Source organism: Papaver somniferum, chromosome 9 (genome assembly GCF_003573695.1).
Source record: "Papaver somniferum cultivar HN1 chromosome 9, ASM357369v1, whole genome shotgun sequence".
Taxonomy (NCBI): Eukaryota; Viridiplantae; Streptophyta; class Magnoliopsida; order Ranunculales; family Papaveraceae; genus Papaver; species Papaver somniferum.
The window spans coordinates 193,127,571-193,141,961 of record NC_039366.1 but is presented as its reverse complement, the minus strand read 5'-3'; the positions used below and the strand labels follow the sequence as shown (position 1 = coordinate 193,141,961).

General features: G+C 33.4%; 3 long non-coding RNA genes across 5 annotated transcripts; 2 read left to right on the top strand and 1 right to left on the bottom strand.

Annotated features, from left to right (window-relative positions):
* The first annotated feature begins 964 nt into the window (after positions 1 to 964).
* Positions 965 to 3,231, top strand: LOC113313927. The gene is made up of 2 exons (XR_003342128.1): positions 965 to 1,385; positions 2,830 to 3,231. It is a non-coding gene; the product is annotated as an uncharacterized LOC113313927 (long non-coding RNA).
* LOC113313928 lies at positions 3,007 to 6,095 on the bottom strand. Of its 3 annotated transcripts, none has more exons than XR_003342130.1 (4): positions 5,515 to 6,095; positions 4,804 to 4,851; positions 4,654 to 4,723; positions 3,007 to 3,145 (listed from the first exon to the last, which is right to left on the bottom strand). It is a non-coding gene; the product is annotated as an uncharacterized LOC113313928 (long non-coding RNA). The 3 variants fall into 3 exon arrangements; XR_003342131.1 differs by lacking the exon at positions 3,007 to 3,145 and having other exon boundaries at positions 3,317 to 4,723; positions 5,515 to 5,646; positions 5,728 to 6,095; XR_003342129.1 differs by lacking the exon at positions 3,007 to 3,145 and having other exon boundaries at positions 3,317 to 4,723; positions 5,515 to 6,089.
* Positions 5,983 to 9,037, top strand: LOC113313929. The gene is made up of 3 exons (XR_003342132.1): positions 5,983 to 6,121; positions 6,555 to 6,946; positions 8,990 to 9,037. It is a non-coding gene; the product is annotated as an uncharacterized LOC113313929 (long non-coding RNA).
* Positions 9,038 to 14,391: the final 5,354 nt, after the last annotated feature.

Here is a 14,391-nt window from a genome sequence, read left to right as displayed (position 1 = left end):
TTATATAATTAAAATAATATAGGTTGCGTTGTTCAATCAATTAGAATATCTGACCTATTTGGTTGTTGATTTAAATTGATTGACTTGGATATTGGTCTTTGGTACCATCCAAGTTATCTCTCTTTGATAAGACTCGCAGATTTCTATTTGCTTGAGTAAAGATCAAATCGAGAAATTGAGATATAAACTCTTTGATATACTTTTTATCTAGATTGAATCTGACTGTCTAGTTGATTCTCTAGAAAGTATATTGGAGTTTGTCCATACAAGTTGTTAATCGAATTGTTGGGTGTGGTTGTTAGATCCCCGCATTTTCAGAAATCACCTTCATTTATGAGCCTCAAGTATCTAAATTCTGCCCCAAGTGATTTTTCTGGTGCAAACATTTAGTTTTACTCGACCAGTTTTGTCCTAGTTGGATTTTTCTGGCGAACTTGTTAACGATGCAACGTTATATAAATAGTGGTCCAAGGGGGAGTATTAAGTAAGCATTACATTATAAATGGCCCACCATTTTACACCATCTCAAGGACATTCAAGTTTCTTCTCTGGGAACATTATCTATATGACCCTAGTAGGAGGCCTATTCAAATATACCCTTTTCAACTTAATATATGCCCCTAAACTTTTATTCCGGTTAGTAGTTTACCAAAATATCCCTACTTAAATATAGATAAGCATTACCAAAAGATTAATTCAGGGAAATTCATTTCATTTCTCTTCTGTTATTTCTCTTTCTTTTTCTCCGTCGAAACAGATGAAACTGAGAAAAAACAGATCAAAAAGTTCAAAGATTAAACCTAAATCAATTTTTTCTCTACTATTTTAACTTCATTTTACCATTACAAGATTCAGAAAATCAAAATCTATGGAAAAAAAACCCTGAAATTAGGGTTTGTGATTGAAGTCGCTTTGATGTTTAATTTTAAGCTTCATATCTTACAGGTAAGCAACGATTCAAAGTGTTTAATTAGATTTATTTCAATTAATTTTGATTTTGTTAGGGTTTGGTACCAGATTTTTGTAAAATTTTGTTTGATTTTGGTTCAAGTCTTCCTTAACTGCTAATGAAGTTGATTTGTATTTAATTAATAATTTTGTTTGATTTTGGTTCATCGATTTGTTTTTTTCTTCGATTCTTCTTTCTTTGATACATATTATTCATCGATTTTTTTTGTTTCAAAATTGTTGAATATGTTAAAGATCTATATGATTAATTTTATTAGCCAGTTAGGATTAGAAAGTGATATATATACTCGATTTTGTTAAATTTCACACTGATTCAGATTTATTTATTATTGCATGCAATCGAAACAAACCACAATTGGTGTTGTCCAACATTTTATGGGTGTTGTTGGAGTTAAGAAAGGAGCAAACTAATGAAGGTACAATATATTTGTTGCTTGTTTTTATATGTGAAGAAATGATAAAGATGTTTATCTTTTGTTTGTGAAAATGTTGAATGATTATTAGTGATTTAGTGTCGGAATTAATATTATAGTTTGAAATTTTTTGTTCAATTGTAGTCCATTGAGTCCGTGTAATTAGGTTGGAAATGGTAAAAATAGATATTATAAAAATTATGTAGTTTGTTGTTTAATTTTAGAAAAATATTAAATCATACAAACTGTTGCAGGTGATGTGTGGTTTACAAAGCATTTGAGGATTGTTATTAACGTTTTACGTTAAATCTTTGGTATCTCGAAACTATTTGTGCATCTTGAATTTATATATCTCTTCATTTTTGTTATTGAGTCAGTTTTTTTCCATACTTTCTCTTATCAACTCCAACATTGCGATATGTCCGTCCACTGCTTTGAATCCTTGTTTTAGAACATCGTAATCATGATATGCAGTTAAACTTGTTTGTGAATGCGCACTCATTTTTGCAATCATTCAGACAACTACAATCTTTATTGTCATTTTTTATTTTACTCTTTTTAGTAAACTTGATGTTTAGACCATTGGAGTATACTCTACTCCTGATACAATGTTTCTCAAGTTGGCTCCAAACATGGAAACGACTTGTATTGGTTTCTCCCAGATATGTAGACAACTTTCCTCTAGTTGGCTCCATATATGGAAACAACTTGTGCTAGTTGCACCTAGGTTTAGATAAAACTTGAGCTAGCTGACTATATATAAGATATAACATTTAACATGAATGATGACTTGTGCATAATAGGTTTAGACTAGAATACAGGTTTATATTGTATCTCAGTTTCATTTCCCAAGTTAGTTAACTACTTTTTTCAAGTTGACTCCAACGTTGAAAGCAACTTGCCCGAGTTGGTTCCAAAACTGGAAGCAACTTGCTCAAGTTGGCTCCATTACTTGCTTTAGCACATATTTGATGAATCTTTAACTTTTTTTATGCTTTCTTAAATTGCAGTGGATGACAATGAGTTGCACATTATGTATTTATTCCATTGTTGATGTTGTAGGTTACAACTTTAAACTATAAACATTTTGACATCTTATTTGGTGTTAGGGTTATAGTTTGTGGAACTTTTCATTATGACATTTCGGTTTGTGCTAATTTTCAGGTGCAGAAGTAAAACATTATTTTTAGTTTGTTATTTTTCCTCTTTATGCTTGTTGTTTCAATTTTTATTTGGTTAATGTGATGTTCATGTGATTGTGCTTCTTCTATGCCAGAAGAAAGTAACCTGTGGTATCTGATTTTGGAAGCAACTTTCTCAAGTTGTCTCTATTGTTGGAAGCAACTTGTTTCCAGTTTGCTCCATATTCTGCAGTAAACTAACTTAAGCTTGACTCATTATGGTATGTTTTGAAATTTTTTTTGACAAAATTGATGTAATGATGCAGATGCTCATGATATTTTTCATAGTCAAAGGAGATGAACCTGTAGTCGGAGGAAGCAAGGTTGCATAGCTAGTAAGAGAATTACCAAGTGGATAAATAGTACAAATACTTATATGGAGTATATATAACATTTAAGAGGGGAACATAAGAGATGTAGCCGTCTAATGAGCGAAGAAGAAGTGGCTGCTAAAATAAACAAGAAAGAGGTCAAGATTGCGTTCCATTTCTTAGTCTCAACTGATGAATGAAACTTCTGAATAAACGTATGTGAGTTTTGATGAAAGCTAGATTTTAGCACTCTTCACATAATGATGTAAATCTGCAAAAAAAGATGAACGTTAATTTAAATAGAAACAAATAAATCTTTACTCTTTATACATTTTTAGTATATTATTGTTCGATGAATATTTGGTGTAAAGATTATACAGTATTGTTCTACGAGTGTAGGTATACATAACAAACAAGATACGGATAAAAACACAAACTGACCCTCACAAATTTTTTTCTTCATGGAGGCAACTTCGCCAAGTTGGTTTCCACTGAAGGCAACTTTCTTCAAGTTGGTTGCAAAGATGGAAGCAACTTGTACAAGTTGTCTCGAAATCTTAGAGAAACTAGAACAACTTGTCCCCAAATATGGATCCAAACCAGCATAATTTCCACACAAAAAGAAAGAAAGCAGAATCTGTAGCAGACAATCTTTACTTACCAAAATAAACAAAACCAAAAAAAGAAAAATCAATTCATAACAATTTAGAACAACTGCAACATAACAAGTAGAAAAAAAATTGAAAAAAATATCAAAACAAAGATAACAAGTCAATAAAAACAAAACATAAGGAAGTTCACAAAACTGACAAGTGAAAAAAAAGAACATAAACAAAATTTCATGGGAACATGGTCCTCCAGAAATTTGAAGTCTATAGATGGCTTCATAATATTAGTGCACAAGCGGCCAATAGAGGTCTTCCCCATTAATTTGGAACCTAGGAACCTGTAATATCTCATTTCAGAAGCAACTTTTACAAGTTGACTCGAAGTCTGGGATCAACTAGCATAAGTTGTTTCCAAAATATGTGATCAACTAGCACATCTAGAGACAACTATAACAAGTCCTTAAAAACCTATTGACAAGCATACCAGCAAAAATTAGAGCATGTGACAGAAATATAAAGACAAAGAAAAAGCTACAAAACTGGAGGCAACTAGTGAGCTACACAACTCGAGATCAAAAAACTGAGTGTGAATCAAAAACACTATTAACCAAAGCAACTAAACAAAGTTGTTTCCAAATATGATGGTAACTAGCACACGTTGTCTCCAAAAATAAAAAACATACACAAATGAGTGAACCTGGTGTGAGTCGAACACGCATCTTCTGACATGGAGTCAGTCGTGCTACCATTGCACCACAGATTCGTTGCAATTACTCTAAGATGTATGTTCTCGGATGTATGCATAAAGATAATTTCACATGCATGTTAAAATAACCACCACCTCCACAACATCTAGACTGTTAGAATCCAGTACTTGATTATTACAAGTCCGTCTACAATATTCATTCTTACAGCAAAGCATATATGATTTTACATCTGAATAAGGCATAGGGATTAATAAATTACGCATCCATTTACATAATCAGATTACACATCCATTTACAGAAACATGATCAAAAAAAAATCTTTTGAACAACTAGCCCAAGTTGTCTCCAAATGTGTAGGTAACTTGTTCAAGTTGTCTCCAATTTGGAGGCAACTAGCAAAAGTTGTGTCCAACAAAAAGGGCACACGAATAAGCTTCCCAAAATAAAAATCGTGAAATACTTACAGCACAAGCAACAGTCAGTGGAATCAGCGAAACAGAACCACATAAGTACCATCTATGAATTATAGATCCCCTTGAAAAAAAAGGTAAAGCACTTAACTTCAGTAAAACAAACAACATCTTAATTATTTCAAGAAGAAAGAATTTAGCTACCTGACAACAATGTGGTGTAATCTTCTGCATGCAAGAACAGGATTTAAACTGCAAATATTTAACAAACAGTTATCAGTTAGAAAATTTTGGATATCTAATCAACAGGAAAAGTTAAAATATGCAAGTTTGCAAAATAAGAACCCTGTCATTTTATTTGCTAGCCATGTGAATGCCTTATCCTAACTCACTACGATAACTCTAGTGATACCCACAAAGCATGTGAGGTATCATGAGCAATCAAATCAGAACCCAGTCGTATAACATTAATCTCAACCAAAAATTAAAAATAAACAAAATACAAAAAATTCTTTGCGCATTCAAGTCTATCAAAACAGAGCCTAGTCAAATTAGCTTTCTGCACTATCCTCCCATTATGAACAAAGGCAATGGTTCACAAAAAATGTACACACAACTATTGCATCTGCATCTTGTTGTTTGTTGTGATAGAGCTCGCCATTGCCTATTAACAAGTTAATAGTTCAAATAACCTTACTTCTATAAGCTATTGCAGTCATAAAATTAACAAGTGGGGATACTGAAAGTTACATAGTATTGGACAACCAAATTTAATTACAAGACAAACTTGTTTAGTCATAAATCAGTAAGAAATCAACAACACTATACTCATTATTAGATTAGTTTTTTAGTTTAAATTATTAAAAATTAAAATATAAATCACTATAGCCAACAGTTGGGAAAGGAGTAACAAACCTCCATCATTTGCATTTCTTCTTTCAATAGCCACCATCACCATCTCCCAACCACCGACGTCACACCAAATCTTCACCCCACCTGAACAACTAGAACCGCCACTATCTCCCTCATCAATTTCACCATCCCACCCTCACCCCCACCAATAACAATAACAACAACTAGTTAAAATACCACCAGCATAAAATTTAATCTGAAAAGAAAGATAATCACCTAAATCCCCTTTGATCTCCTTCACCAATAGAACTGACGGAGATTGAATTTCAATTTTTATCACCAAAATACAAATCCAAAAAATATGCGATCTCATTTTTAGATCTGTTTGTTCTTGGTCCGTCGGCAATGAAGATCTCAATACTGGATGTTGCAGTTTTTGTGGTGGTGTTGGTGGTGCGATTTGGAAGGAGGTGCTGGTAGCGACGGAGATGTTGACAGTGGGTTTAGGGCAGAGAGGAGATTGTGGTGTTCATGTTTCTTCTGAAGAAATGAAGAAGAAGAAATAAAAGTTGTAAAAAGGTTAAAATTGGAATTCAACTAAATCGGGGTTTGTTTTGAACTTGCATTTTACCCCTTAAGGGTGTTTGTACACGGACCACCAATACCGAAGGTATTTATAACATTTCCAATTCTTCTTTTGTACTACAAGTGAAGTTGGCTAAGATAATATTCATCTACCAAATAATAAACATGTAAATTCCTTGTTCATGTGTTATAATGACAGGTGTATTATGATGTGGCATATCCATGTCTCGTATAGTACTCAAATCTCAGGCTATAAATAGTCAAGTTGTATGTTACAGATGAACTAAAATTAATAAAAAACTTTTCTCCCACATTTGTTTAGATAACACCTTTTTACAAGATTTATGTGATATCTAATTGGAGTTATAACAATTCCGTATTAATGAGATTTTCTTTTTATAGTCATATTTAGCGCTTTAAAATCTATTTTAATATTTTAGATTTAGAAAATCTAACAGTCCGGATTTTGTTAAAATTATGTAAACGCGGTATAATAATTTTGCTAATTTTTTAACCAGTCAGGATCAAGGGTTTTGTCGACGACCAACATAAAAAGATGGTGAACTCTACCGCTCAATTTGGGGAATCAGATTGAATAAATACGATTAGAAGTTAACGGCCACAAAATGTAAGGGGGCTAACTTGTTTTCTAGTTAATCAGGAGAAAGGGTTTTTTCCACCGGCCAATAGGAGGGGAGGTTAGCGCAACTCTCGACGTGATGTGAGAGATGTGGTTGGGTGTTTAGGTTGTTGATGTATTGCAGGCGGACACACTCCATGGTCCTCATTGAATTCTCTCATATAATATCATACATTTTAAAAGCTTCTTGCAGATAATCGACATACAAGGTTACAAGTAAAGCTCTACTGCATGAAACAACTGTGGGAAACACATCAAAGCACAACCGAGGTAACTTTTTTGTACTGGGACTAGCATGTTTCATAACAATGGTTTAAAGAACCTTCTTATCCATGCAAACAATACAATTATTCTAGTTTTCAGGCTTTTTCTTACCTATATTTTGTTGGTCCCAACAATTTGACCCGACAAATTTCCTATTTGAAGGAAATAAAAACCATAAGAGATTTACATGAACATCAATATGAATATTTTCCACTAGTTTTTATACTGACATCCCAACAAAATTTTTAATGATAAAAGATTTACATGAACGGTAATAGGGTTATTTACATGATAACTTTATCACCGAGTACTTCCAAAACAATAGAAACCATTTAACTTTCAGTCGGATTACCTGATAACCTTCTGATTTGAGGTGTGGATATAATTGTACTTCCCATAGTTTGCTAAAAGGGACCATTGAATAGTGGGTAGGTTGGAGAACGTTATGGTGACCAATACTCTTTCAAAAGTAAGACCAAGTGTCAAAAAAAGAAAAGAATTTATAGAATTGAGACACCAATTTAATTTGAAGATGAAATATGTTGTCTTTAACCCTTACAAGGAAGCATATGCAAAAAAAATGATAACTGAGTTCGATGAACAATGTTATTTTGGACCTCCTTTTTACCCCAAAGAATATGTAATGTACAACCCCACGTGAGTGTACAGACAATGTGGAGGTGTACAATATATCCCAAGATATAACCACTCCAAGTTTAAATTGCATGAGAGCCAATGTATGTCTCTTGGTAACGATATTAAGGTTATTCACAAACCTTTACCAACATCTGATGATTGGAAAGATATGAGGTACAACATTAATGTGGTTGTTGGCTATCCCAAAATAGATGATGAGGCATCTCCAAGCTACATGCCTTGGTACCTCAGTGTTTCACGTACTTGTGTTGATAAGAAAAGAAGAGAATCCCCTTATCAAGGACTGCTTATTATTATTCCCTTATGGTTATGTTAATGATTTTTGCATGATTTGTTAAAGTTTTGGTTCTTAGATTATGTCCTTAATTATTTAATTATGTTTCGAATTAAAACATGTTATGTTAGTCTATGAATAAATGAATGTGGTAGGTTTTAATATTATTGTGTTCGCCTAAGACGCGATAAAAGAATTAGAATTTGGGCCAAAAATATAGGAATTCTTGTTGTTTTTTAATTTAAAACCATTGTATGTGGACTTTGATAAAGACTGATTATAAACTTTCACCAGGCGATATGCCAGGCTTTCAGAGATTCATATAGACACTTTGTATACCCTTTCATATTCTAGTGGTTGGTCTCTGATCAGGGTGAATTAGTCATTATCTAAAATAGTTTGTTAAAGAGTTTTGAGTCTACTTCAAAATGGTGTCCTTTGTCTTCTTGAAAATTGTTAACATGTAGACTTTTCCGGGCATATTTAATAAACACAAAGTAGAGGCATTAGGTAATAAAACCAATAACCCCTTATATGTCATATCTTATAATGATAAGTAAAACCTTCATCATTTAATTTTATATATATTTTAAAAATACTATAGTTTCTTTAAAAGAATAAATAAATTGGTTAATCAAGGTCAACTAAGTAACTTACACTCCATATCAATCACACTAGTTAAAATTAAGTACTCAAAATTTCTCTTTCTTGCGATAAGTCTTGTGATTAGTCTTGCGATGTTGACTTAGTCAACCTTCGAATTTCTTTGTTTTCTCTTCTTTGATTCCTATTCAGTTCTTGCAATCTTTCTGTTTATGATGCTTAAACTATATTAGAGTTCCTTTTCGTAATCTTTCTTTGGATCTATTATCTTATTACAAATTGAATTTGATGTTTCTTTGAGTTAAACCCCTTTTAAAAAAAATTGTGACCTAATTTTTGAAAATTCTCATGAATTAAATCCCATGTTTAGATTTTCTTATGTTTCTTATGTTATTTAACAGTATGAATCCCTTCTTCTCATATATATCTTTCTAATTTGATTTGATTTAACAAATTGATTTGATATGTCTAACCCATCTGGTTTTATTTCTCTCTCTTTTGCTTTTTATTTTTAGGTCATGAGCAGAAGGTGAAGTATCCATAGGGTCTATAAGCCATCATCATCACTCCGAAGAAATATGGAAAATTTAGGGGAGTTATTGCTCAATCTGTGGGTATGGTTCTTTGAACTTCTCAATTTCTTATTTCGGTTGGATATGGGATTGTATTGCTCTATGGAGAATAGTTTATGTTTGTTGCTTTATAGCATGAAATGATTATTCTTCTTGAAATATCTTTTCTCTGTGTATGATGGCTTCGATAAATAGATTTTGGAAGGATTTTTTGGTTGTTTAGCTGTCTAATGAGCTAATTCGAGGCATTATCAGGTCTCTTTGTATTGTTTATTCCTAAGTTGAAATCTTATTGGTAGACTGATTGATTAATTTTCTAAAAAGCTGTGTTTACATTTTTAATATTGGGTTTATTTTAAACTTCTCCTTTTTCCCAAAACATTAGTGGGATTCATTCAGAAGGAAATTGACACTTGGCAGTTTTTTGATAATTCTTATCCTTGTTCTTGCACTCTGTGGAGTATATTGGTCTGTTAAGTGTTGCAGCGTAAATGATCCTCTTAATTGTTCTGTCAGTCTTATCTTATGTGTTGTTACTGCAATCTATTAGACAGGATGTTAGTATTCTGGTTTTGGTATTCTCTCTGATTCTCTCTATATTAAGTCTGAGTCTGCTCAGTATCCTCATATCCTACATTCTCTGTCTTAGTTTTTATCCCAGTGTTTTGTTTTTCTCTATCAAGGTTGTACCTACTGAGCAAGTAAGAGTTTTACATCTAGATAAAGACATTGAGGAATTTCTTTCAGATTTGTAGCTCTTATTTGTGATGATAAGCGTAACTATCACAAAAATTTAGCAAAACATCATCTTAATAGGGTTTACACCATTGATTCCCCTGATTTCAAGCTTGTTAAAAATTACATTCAAGGGATGCATGTTATTCAAAAATTGTTTGTAGTTTTCTTCATAAAACGACATGATATGGAGTTGGCTTTTGCTGCGAGGACAACTCTTATTTGTTGTTCAACCTTTGGGTGACTTGGAGTCAATTTTTGATTTGGTTTGGAATACTACATTGATGCCTGTTCAGATCACCATCCCTTTAGCCCTTTTTAACAAAGGCAAAGCTAAAGAAGTTATTGAACAAGTTGGTTTTATTGAAACTGTAGACACCCCTCTTGGTAATTTTTATGAAGCAAAAGTCATGGTTCCTCTGCACTCTCCTTTGACTAAAAAGATTGTTTATATCACCAATAGGAAAACCTATTATATGTCTGCTTTTTACCCTAAACCTCCTTTTCTTGCATGTAAAAAGTGTTTCGTACTCTTTCATAATGACGAAAAATGCAAGGAAGTCCAAATGAAAATTTTTGTTGGAGCTCTGCCTGCTCCATCTCCTAGAGATACTCATGTTTTTGTATTGAGGGATGCTTCTGGGCTGGATAGAGGGGAAAGCTCTGGTGCTATAGAGAATCCAAATGTTGTTGTTGCTTCATCATCAAATCTTCATCCATATGCTTTCTCATTCAGCCTCCATCCCTATGGATCTGCCAGAGGTTCAGGTTTATCTATCTCTTTACCTGTTGTTGCATTGGTTGTTCCTTCAGTATCCTCATTATCTATCCAGGACAATGCTTCTCCATCTGCTGCTGCCTTTAGCTCATCTAATATTCACCTTGTTGCTGCATCTGGTTCTATTTCAAGTTCATCTAGTAATCCTTTTGCTTTTGATCCTACTGCACCAGTCAATGATAGAAAGGGTAAAAGGCCTAGATCATCCTATGAATCAACTTTTTTAAGTAATATCTCATTTTTTTCATCTTCTACTATGATGCCTACTCCTCAGTGGCCTCACATGGATTCTTTGCCTGCATTCTTTCCTCCCTTGAATACTACTTTTATCTTAGGAAATGTTAATGCTTTATCCTCTAGTAAGGCTGAATGAAATGTGGTCTGGTCAGCTTCTTGCACATATTTTTCTCAAACTGTTTTTACTTCCTCTGGAGTTATATTTAACTCATCTTCGGAATTAAACTATTCTTCGAATTTGTTCATGAAGTCAAGCGCTATCAGTGATACTATTTTCAATCCAATTATTGACAACATTGTTGAAGATACAGTTCTTCTGGAACCAACTCCTTTAACAACTTTACCTCCAGAACCACTTGTTTCCGATGAAGAATTTGACAAGAAAGTGAATCTCATGATGATGGACCCTACTGACTCTATGGATGCTGATTCATTTTCAGCTCATGATCTAGTAAGTCCTTCTTTGCTTTTCCAGCTCTTTTGGTTATAATTTAAGAAAATCTTTTATCTTTATTTTTGCTCCTTCGCTTGCTTGCTTGAGTTATTTTTATTATCTAGCTATGAAGTTTTTTTGCTGGAATATTAATGGTTGTTGCTCTGATAAGAAATGGATCCATATTTTAAATATATTTAGAAAATTTAAATTTGATGCTATTTGTTTGATGGAAACTATGGTTGATAGTGATACAGTTAAGAAATATAGTCATCATTTGCCTTTTGATGCTTGGTTTGTTGTGCCTTCGGTGGGTAAATCGGGTGGTTTAGCGCTTGGATATTTTGAAAAATCAAATATATAGATTATTAGTTCTTCTTTAAACATGATTCATATAGTCTGTGATATAACTCCTCAAATTAGAAACTGTCTTATATCCTTTGTTTGTGGGTCTTTGAATATCACTGGAATCAGAAACCAATGGAATGTTTTGAGTGATATCAATATAGATGCCAACATACTGTGGTTGTTGTTGGGTGACTTTAATTTTATCATGCATGTTTCTGAAAAACAAGGTGGTATGGCTGAAAATTCCTTAGTTGCGAATTTCATTAGATCTAAAATGGTAGAACTCAGATTAAATGAAGTTTTTTTCTTTTGGAAATCCATTTACGTGGTGCAATAGAAGATTTAAGAATCCTGCGGAACTCACCTTTGAAAAGTTGGATATAGGTTTTATGAATGATAAGTGGGTGTCAGTTTTGCCTCAAACTCGAGTCACAAACCTAGGTAGAGTGTATTCTGATCATAGTCTTATATTGCTTAAATATTTTCATCAAGAATAAAAGCTTTATATTCCATACAAATTCTTCAAATGTTGGCAATTAAGTCCTGATTTCAAAAGTGTGCTCACTAATTCTTGGTCTAAGCGGGTAAAGGGTTCTCCGAGCTTTACTATTGTTGGTAAGCTCAAGAATGTTAAGCAAGATCTCTGCTTTTGGGATATTAATTCCTTCGGTCATACTAAGAATACTATTTATAAATTGAACTTAGAGATTGAAAATATTCAGTCATTGCCTTATTCTCCTCAATAGGTACTATCATTTTGAATTATTCTAAGCAGCTGGATTATTGGTATGAGATTGAAAATTCATTCTATAAACAAAAAGCTAGGATTAACCAATGTAGTTAATATAGGATACCAGTTTTGTCTCGGCTACGGCCGATACACTGGTATAACATTGTATCGGGGAGACATCGGTTTCAAATATCGGTTACAAATTTTATATATATAAGTTTTATGGCAAACATTTTCCCGCACAATACACCTTTTAAGGTGTATAAATCGCCTAAAAATTTAAAATACCACACACTTGACATTTGCTCGCCGTTACGATACCTTTGGGTAGCACCGACAAGGACTTGAGGATGCAAACTCGACGCATCACAAATAAATTTTAAAACGCCTAAATATTGCACACGTATAACTATTGAAAATGTTGTTCTCCGACCCTATTCTCCCACCTGATGAGTTGTCATACCATGTGGCGCTCCAACTTAACAAATCCAAACACGTCACATAAAAATTTAGAAAACTTTGACCAGAATTCTCAGGTTTCTCTTTTCTTTATTTTCTATTTTTTCTTCCTCTCATCTTCTAACCTTTCTCTTTGTTGCTTGTTAAATTCTCTACGGAAGATATTCAGAATCTGGTTAAATCAAAATCGTGATTCTATTGTGAATTGAGAATCTTAATTTTTCTGCTTAAAGGAACCTTCGATCTCTACTTTGTCTCTGCAAAAAGAAAAAAATATTTGTACACCAAAATTGATTCAAGGAGTTCTTCAGCGACAACAAGAAGTTATAATTTTCCTAGTCTAATAACTCCTTCATTATAATCATTTTTTCTTTCACAATCACATTTTTGGCTTGTTTATCAGGTTGATTAGATCTTTTCCATGCATGTTTAATTTCAATATGTAAGATGAATCAATAAAAACTGGTTCCTTTAATCTTTGTACGTGAAATCAACAAAAATGGTTCTCTTTAAATTTTGTTTGTGATCGTCAGATTAGTCGATGTTGCGCCAAAGCCTGCGGAAGCGTTAGGTTTGCACTACTACGAGGTATCTCAATATCGCCAAGAACACAATCACATACACAAGAAGAACAAGTATTTAACGAGGTTTAATCCTCAGGAAGGAATGGGCAATTTTATATATCACCGTATAGGTTGGAATATACAAAGCCTTTAGACGAGAAGAAGAGAACTCTTACTTAGTTCTTGTGTGTTTTCTCTAGTTTTCTATATGGCTATTTATACACATCAATAGGAGTGGACACATTCCTTAACAAGGAATACTTTCCTACAAGTATAGGGTTTCCTAATCTTAGCTCTAAGAACAAATATCTTAAGCTTCTATACTTAGGACACAAGTACTTGGTTTCCTTAACCAACTAGATTTACTAATCTAGTCCTTGACCATTCTACCAAAAATTCTCCACCTCGGATCATGTATTCATGCATGAGACGATCAATAGACAAAATCAACTCCATATTCCAACGTCGATTGAACCATCATTGGCTGCCTACGTATCCTCAGTAGGAATCAAACCCAACCGTAGTTCTCTTAAATGGCCTTGCTAGAAGACCTCCACCATGTTCATAAGAACCTTTACCCCAAATAGGGCCTTTCACCAAACTGGAAGGATGTGGATCAATTTCAAACAATCTCGAAACTTGATCTCAGATACTACTTTAGTCAACATATCAGCTGGATTGTCTTTGGTATTGATCTTCGCAAGTAGAATGTCTTCTTTTTCAAGAATTTCTCTCACAAAGTGAAATCGTACGTCTATATGTTTGGTTCTAGCATGATTCACTTGTACATACCATCGTATACATCAATCTACCAACAACTTCAGCATATGGGACTTGGGTCATATACTTTTGCTCTTGTTCAGTAGTGGGAGACATACGAGCATTCAACTTAAAATGAGCAGCAAGGGGAGTACTTACATATTTAGTTCCTTCGTAGACACCAAACTTCTGTAACACTTTCTTCAAATATTCCTTTTGAGACAAACAAACTTTACCCTTCTCTTTGTCACGTTGAATCTCCATGCCAAGAATCTTCTTACCTTATCCCAGATCTTTCATCTC